The following is an 8383-nucleotide window of genomic DNA, read 5'->3' on the forward strand; positions in this document are numbered from 1 at the left end:
GACTGATAACCTAGTGAAATTCATCGCACAAGGATGTCCTCTTCTTTTTTCCCATTTTGTTCTCGTATCTGTATTTCCACAGGAAGCAGGGCTGGCTGGTGTGCTGGGGCTTCTGTTTTGCTTGAGAAAAGCCACTGCTTGCAGGTGTCCTGGGGAGTTCTCATTTTTTCGGTCGAGATGTAAGGTTGCTGTCATTACATTTGGGGTTGGCCTTATGGAACTTTGGGACCATAAGAGGGTTGGGATAAATTCATGTAGTTTGGGAGTCCTGAAGAAAGCACATTTGTAATAAGGTTTCTAAAGGGACAATCTGTACCTGAGTATCGAGTGAGACTCCCATTAGAACCCCTGAGCTTATGACTGGATTAGGGGAAGGAAATCACTGGGCTTCATTTTACTTTGGCTTTTCAATCTCTTTGTGGGACTGTGAGTGTCAACTTCTGGTTGCTTTTATTTAATTAATTTATTTTTTGACTGAGCCATGCGGCATGTGGGATCTTAGTTCCCAGACCAGGGATTGAACCTGGGCCCCCTGCATTGGAAGCACATACTCTTAACCCCTGGACTTCCAGGGAAGCCCCTGTAGGTGCTTTTTAAGCTGCTAAACTTTCCCTGTGGTGGGTATTCATGACTCATTGTATAAGCCTTTCAGGTTATATAACATATGACCCCAGGTTGGGTGGCACAGCTGGGCATAAATTCAGGTGAGATGCAGAATAAAGGGTTAGTCCTCTGAGAGTCCAGCTCTGAAGTATCTTAATATCAAGTCTGACCAGCTTCATACCTTGGGAGCAGCTTCTGTCTTGTCCCACTAGCCCCAGGTCAGTACTTAAGAATAATCATTTAAAAAATCTAAATGGCCACTTGGGTGTGGATAGCACATTTCTGATATTCTGAGCTCCTTCTCTGAAGGGATCATCACAGATTTAGTGTTGGCTGTTAAATGGTTTAATAAAACTAAATGTAAAGAATTTTAGGGTGGGAAGAAAGCTCTTAAATTCTCTACTCTGCTCCTAGTTTCCCCCAGGGTACATTTTGTTCGTGTGATTGGGTGAGAGTTTGGGACAGTGACACTGAGCCATGGAATCAGCAAAAGTTTGGTTAGACTCTACATCCCCAGATTTCTAGCCACCTTCCTCCCTAGTGGCTCAGACAGTAAAAAAAAATCTGCTTGCAATGCGGGAGACCTGGGTTTGATCCCTGGATTGAGAAGATCCCCTGGAGAAGGGAATGGCTACCCACGCCAGTATTCTTGCTTGGAGAATTCCATGGACAGAGGAGCCTGGTGGGCTTCACTCTAGGGGGTTACAAAGAGTCGTATATGACTGAGTGACCATCATTTTTACTTTCCTCTTCTCAGGAACCCTGTCTTCAAATTCCATTCCCTCATCTGAAATATTTGGCTTCAGATCCTTGGTTTCCTTGATCCTAAAGAAAGTATTTTAACATTAGCGCATCTCCAGAGTTGATTTACCAGATGGCAATAGTAATAGCTTAAAAGGGAAAAGGAATGGTTTTATTTGTAAAGCAATTAAAAACCAAGTGCTCTTTAATGTTAATTACTCTCTCTGTGTTAGGAAAACAAGTGCCTTAAATTGTCATTAAGATCCTCAGCTGTTAAACAAGCTTTATTACCGTTTAGATGAACTGCACATTATTCATGCTATTGGCTTTTTAAAACTGCATTCAGAGTCTCTTCAAAGGTTAGGTGTGAAATGCCCTTCAAACCTGAGCCCCAGGTCATCTATAAGCTCGGATCAGCCTATTTATGTCGCTGACGGAAAGTTCAGTCGGTATTTAAAAAGGGTGCTCACTTTCCCTTTTCACTTTCATGCATTGGAGAAGGAAATGGCAACCCACTCCAGTGTTCTTGCCTGGAAAATCCCAGGGACGGGGGAGCCTGGTGGGCTGCCGTCTATGGGGTCGCACAGAGTCGGACACGACTGAAGCGACTCAGCAGCAGCAGCAGTGGCGGCAGCTGGTGCTCATCTGATTGATCTCTCTGATCAGCTGGTGTGAGGTATGGCTCTTTTCTCTCCTTTTTTCTTTGCATCAAAACATATGCTTTGTGGGAATTCCCTAGCAGTCCAGTGATCAGGACTCCATACTTTCACCACAGAGGGCGTGGGTTCAATCTCTGGTTGGGAACTAAGGTACCACAATTGGCATGGCGTAGCCAAATTTTAAAAAACCTCTCAGTTGTGTCTGACTCTTTGAGACCCCATGGACTATATACAGTTCGTGGAATTCTCTAGGCCAGACTACTCCCTTCTCCAGGGGATCTTCCCAACCCAGGGATCGAACCCAGATCTACCGCATTGCAGGTGAATTCTTTACCAGCTGAGCCACAAGGAAAGCCCACTGTTGTAGCTACCCTTGTATATTTTGGAAGCAAAGGTGAGAGATTAGGCATTCGTACCTGAGTGCCTGATTAGATATTGGATCTGATATTTAGATCCTTGGACAGTTTGCATAATCAACCAGAGGCCATTTTCTCATCTACATAGAGCTGGGTGGAAAAAATATCTTACTGTAGATGAAACTCTTAGGTCAGGAACTTAGAACTTAGGACCAGTTAAACCCTCAGTATGTGAGAACGGGTATTAAACATTTCTGCATTCCATGACTTTACCACTCTAATATTGTCAATCATATTAAATTCTAATGATAGACATCAACTTAACTTCTCATAGCTCCAAGTTTTTCTTTTTTAATGTTTACTTTCTGAAAATGCAATTTAAAGCTCTTTACAATCAGCAAAAATCAAGATCAGGAGCTGACTGTGGCTCAGATCATGAACTCCTTATTGCCAAATTCAGACTTAAATTGAAGAAAATAGGGAAGACCATTAGACCATTTAGGTATGACATAAATCAAATCCCTTACGATTCTACAGTGGAAGTGACAAATAGATTCAAGGGATTAGATCTGATAGAGTGCCTGAAGAACTATGGATGGAGGTTCGTGACATTGTACAGGAGGCAGTGATCAAGACCATCCCCAAGAAAAAGGAATGCAAAAAGGCAAAATGGTTGTCTGAGAAGGCCTTACAAATAGCTGAAAAAAGAAGAGAAGCTAAAGGCAAAGGAGAAAAGGAAAGATATACCCATCAGAATGCAGAGTTCCAAAGAACAACAAAGAGAGATAAGAAAGCCTTCCTCTGAGAAAGCCTTCCTCGGTGATCAAGGCAAAAAAAATAGAGGAAAGCAATAGAATGGGAAAGACTAGAGATCTCTTCAAGAAAATCAGAGATACCAAGGGAACATTTCATGCAAAGATGGGTACAATAAAGGACAGAAATGGTATGGACCTAACAGAAGCAGAAGATATTAAGAAGAGGTGGCAAGAATACACAGAAGAGCTATACAAAAAAGATCTTCATGACCCAGATAACCACGATGGTGGGATCACTCACCTAGAGCCAGACATCCTGGAAGGTGAAGTCAGTGGGCCTTAGGAAGCATCACTATGAACAAAGCTAGTGGAGGTGATGGAATTCCAGCTGAGCTGTTTCATCCTAAATGATGCTGCTGTAAAAGTGCTGCACTCAATAAGCCAGCAAATCCGGAAAACTCAGCAGTGGCCTCAGGACTGGAAAAGGTCAGTTTTCATTCCCAATCCCAAAGATAGGCAATGCCAAAGAATGTTCAAACTACTGCACAATTGCACTCATCTCACACACTAGCAAAGTAATGCTCAAAATTCTTCAAGTGAGGCATCAACAGTACGTGAACTGAGAACTTCCAGATGTTCAAGTTGGATTTAAAAAAGGCAGAGGAACCAGAGATCAAATTGCCAACATCCATCGGATCATCAAGAAAGCAAGAGAGTTCCAGAAAAACATCTACTACTGCTTTATTGACTATGCCAAAGGCTTTGACTGTGTGGATCACAATAAACTGTGGAAAATTCTGAAAGAGATGGGAATACCAGACCACCTGACCTGCCTCCTGAGAAATCTGTATGCAGGTCAAGAAGCAACAGTTTGAACTGGACATGGAACAACAGACTGGTTCCAAATTGGGAAAGGAGTACGCCAAGGCTGTATATTGTCACCCTGCTTATTTAACTTATATGCAGTGTACATCATAAGAAATGCTGGACTGGATGAAGCACAAGCTGGAATCAAGATTGCCGGGAGAAATATCAATAACCTCAGATATGCAGATGACACCACCCTTATGGCAGAAAGCGAAGAACTCAAGATCTTCTTGGTGAAAGTGAGAGAGGAGACTGAAAAAGCTGGCTTAAAACTCAGCATTCAGAAAACTAAGATTATGGCATCTGGTCCCATCACTTCATGGCAAATAGATGGGGAAACAGTGGCTGCCTTTATTTTTCTGGGCTCCAAAATCACTGCAGATGGTGACTGCAGCCATGAAATTAAAAGACACTTGCTCTTTGAAAGAAAAGTTATGACCAACCTAGACAGCATGTTAAAAAGCAGAGACACTACTTTGCCAACAAAGGCCCATCTAGTCAAAGCTATCGGAGAAGGCAATGGCACCCCACTCCAGTACTCTTGCCTGGAAAATCCCATGGATGGAGGAGCCTGGTAGGTTGCAGTCCATGGGGTCGCTAAGAGTGGGACACGACTGAGCGACTTCACTTTGACTTTTCACTTTCATGCATTGGAGAAGGAAATGGCAACCCACTCCAGTGTTCTTGCCTGGAGAATCCCAGGGGCGGGGGAGCCTGGTGGGCTGCCGTCTATGGGGTCTCACAGAGTCGGACACGACTAAAGTGACTTAGCTTAGCTTAGCTTAGCTTAGCTTAGTCAAAGCTATAGTTTTCCAGTAGTCATATATGGATGTGAGAGTTGGACCATAAAGAAAGCTGAGCACCGAAGAACTGATGCTTTTGAACTGTGGTGTTGGAGAAGATTCTTGAGAGTCCCTTGGATGGCAAGGGGATCAAACCAGTCAATCCTAAAGAAATCAGTCTTGCATATTCATTGAAAGGACTGATATGAAGCTGAAATTGCAATACTTTGGCCACCTGATGTGGAGAACTGAACCAGAAATAAGAAATGGGTGTTAGAGGTATTTAAGTTTATATGACTTGGGTTACGCTAAAATAAATAAAATAAAGGAATTTGTGAAGGGAAGGTGGCTTGAGGTACACTTCTGTTATATATTTATTTTGGTATAGAAAGCCCTGACAATTCAAAAATACCCCTTCTCATCTCCCCCAGTGTTGAATTTTCCTTGTTGGTTCCTAAGGGTTAAGAGCGGTGATATGCAAGGCAGAAATCTTATCCCTGGGAAGGACCCAATTCTCTGACTAGAGTGGGGTGTGTTGGAAAGAGCATAAACTGGGTTTCAGGAGACAGAGTTTTGGGTCTTCTTTGGCCACTTGCTTGCTCTGGCCCTGGATCAGTTCCTCAGCATCTCTTGGCATCAAGCATCTAGCTGTGTGCCTAGCACATAGGAAGCACTTACAAGCTCCTTATCTTTCTATATCTTACCCACTCAAATTGCCTAAACCGCACATCTGATGCCTCCTGGGCTTCTTATAGTCCTTCCCACCCAGTTCCAGCCAGGCAGAAAGTCTGACCAGTTTTACCTGCTAAATGCTGCTGAATCCTGCTTATCCTCCCCACCCCTGCCCCAGGTCAGTTCAGCCCTTATTGTTCACTGGACTCTTGTAGGAAATCATTCCTCTGTGCTGGCCACAGGTCCCGCTCCGATAACCATCTCTCACTCCTGCTAAGAATAGGAGAATTAACCAGATCTTGCCTATAAAAGAATAAAAATAGCAAGCAATCTTTTCATTCTTACTCTGTGCTCTTCTATTGATAAAGGTTTCGTGTATGTTAACTCAATCCTTGCAATATTTTTATGTGAGGATGACTGTTCTGATTTTTAGTCGACAGATTAAAAAACTGAGGTGTAGAGAGGTTGAATAACTTGGTTGGAGTTAAACTGCTAGGAAGTGAGGAAGCAGAATATTAAAATTTTATATGTCTCTTCTCAGTCTGTCTTGTCTCTGGCCACTTCTGCCTTGTTCTCTTTTTTTTTGTTTTTTTTTGTTTTTTTTTGCCACGTTGCGTCTGTGCACAGGTTTTTTCTAGTTGTGGCAAGCAAGGGCTACTCTTTGTTAAGGTGCATGGGCTTCTCATTGCGATAGCCTCTCGTTGCGGAGCACAGGCTCTAGGGCACGTGGGCTTCAGCAGTTGCAGCACGTGGACTCATCAGTAGATGTACATGGGCATAGTTGCTCCAAAGCATGTGGTATTTTCCCGGACCAGGGATTGAGCCTGTGTCCCCTGCATTGGCAGGCAGATTCTTAACCACTGGACCACCAGGGAAGTCCCTGCCTTGTCCCTGCTAAGCCTTCAGGTGTGTAAGCCCCATGATGTTCTCATCCCACCCATATCCATTCCACTCTTCCCATATTATTGCTTCCGTTAATAGCTCTGCTTGGAATGCTTTTCCTGTTAACTCCTTGGCAAGTTCCTACTTATCCTTTTGATACTGAGCAGGGTCCTGTAGGGTTCCTGGGCACAGAGTCTCTCAAAGTTTCTTTGATTATAGGAAATAGCCTTCATTCAGCCTCCATGACCTTCCCTGAGTTCCCATGGGCAGATTCAAGCAGTTGTTAATTAGGGAAGGGAAAGGAGGCGAGACCAAAGAGAAACAAACAGCTAAGAGCAGCCTTGAAACAGGGTCCTGTTTCCCCATCAAGTGATACACACAGTATCTTTGAGCTATGTTGCAGATATTGAAACTCCTCCAGGTGGGAGAAGTTAACAATTAACAATGGTATGCTGCCCACAGGGATGTAGACCCCAGACCAGTTGGACCTGAAGATTGGTGATGCAGACTCCTTCTTACCTCACCACCACCCCATCAGAAGAATGTCCATGAGAATCAATCACTCCCTCTTTGAACAATTACTCTGAAACTTCTCACAGTCTTTCCCAAGTGGGGACATATGCCTTTGAGGACATGAGCCTGCTGGGTTCCCCTTTGCCTGGCAAAGCAATAAAGCTATCCTTTTCTACTTCGCCCCCAAACACTCTATCTCTGAGATTTTATTCAGCACCAGTATACAGAGAAGCTGAGCTTTTGGCATCACTTTCAGACTTGACCCTGGCATCACCTCCCCCATCATTCAGTCTTCCCATCTGGGTCGCCCTTGTGCTCTGTGCACACCTTCAAATATCTGAGGGGCTGCCTTGTATTAGGAATGAGACAGATGATGGAAACCCAGATTGGGAGGTGGTCTTCGGGATTTCAGAATCATTTAGGGAAAAGAGGCAAAAACCCCGGAGGAGAATAGCATAAGCAATCCTGGAAAGGTGAGCACAGGTCACTCAGAGGTCTCTAGCCTGGGGCTTGGGGAAACTAGAAAGAAATTCACAGTGAAGAACTGGGGCAAGGAAAGGCCATCTAGACAGAAGGAATGGCCATTTGCAAGCTCAGAGCCAAGACAGCTCGTAGTAGGCCTTGGGAAATAATTGAGTGCATTCATCTATTTGCTTGTTTCCCCCAGTTGGCTGAGCTCCTTGAGGATATCAAGTCCCTTCTGCATGACTCACAGAGATCTCAGTGGACCTGCCCCTTGCTGCAAACTTATATATAACCTGACCCCTCTCCCCACCTCCTTGGAACAGTTCTCTCAGAGTCCCCTGAGATGCTGTCTCCTGGGCTTGACGTCCTAAAAATTCCCACCAAATAAAATATAACTCTCAACTTCAAGGTTGTAACTACTTTTTAAAAAAAATTTATTTATTTATTTTAATTGGAGGCTAATAACTTTACAATATTGTGGTGATTTTTGCCATACATTGACATGAATCAGCCACGGGTGTACATGTGTCCCCCATCCCGAGCCCCCCTCTCACCTCCCTCCCCATCCCAACCCTCTGGGTTCTCCCAGTGCACCAGCTTTGAGTGCCCTGTTTCATGCATCAAACTTGGACTGGTGATCTATTTCACATATGATAATATACATGTTTCAAAGCTATTCTCTCAAATCATCTCACCCTTGCCTTCTCCCACAGAGTCCAAAAGTCTGTTCTTTGTATCTGTGTCTCTTTTGCTGTCTTGCATATAGGGTCATCGTTACCATCTTTCTAAATTTCATATATATGCGTTAGTATACTGTATTGGTATTTTTCTTTCTGGCTTACTTCACTCTGTATAATAGGCTCCAGTTTCACCCACCTCACTAGAACTGATTCAAATGCATTCTTTTTAATAGCTGAGTAATATTCCATTGTGTATATGTACCACAACTTCCTTATCCATTCATCTGCTGATGGACATCTAGGTTGCTTCTATGTCCTGGCTATTGTAAACAGTGCTGTGATGAACATTGGGGTACACGTGTCTCTTTCAATTCTGGTTTCCTCACTGTGTATGCCCAGCAGGTGGAT

At 43.7% G+C, this 8383-nt stretch overlaps 1 long non-coding RNA gene across 1 annotated transcript; it reads left to right on the forward strand.

The window, feature by feature from the left end:
- The first annotated feature begins 1184 nt into the window (after nt 1–1184).
- Nucleotides 1185–7703, forward strand: LOC147343080 (uncharacterized). The gene is made up of 2 exons (XR_015156988.1): nt 1185–2020; nt 7498–7703. It is a non-coding gene; the product is annotated as an uncharacterized LOC147343080 (long non-coding RNA).
- Nucleotides 7704–8383: the final 680 nt, after the last annotated feature.

The sequence above is a fragment of the Bos grunniens genome, chromosome 28, assembly GCF_055505025.1.
Source record: "Bos grunniens cultivar Pamir isolate PY7600 chromosome 28, Bosgru_T2T1.0, whole genome shotgun sequence".
NCBI lineage: Eukaryota > Metazoa > Chordata > Mammalia > Artiodactyla > Bovidae > Bos > Bos grunniens.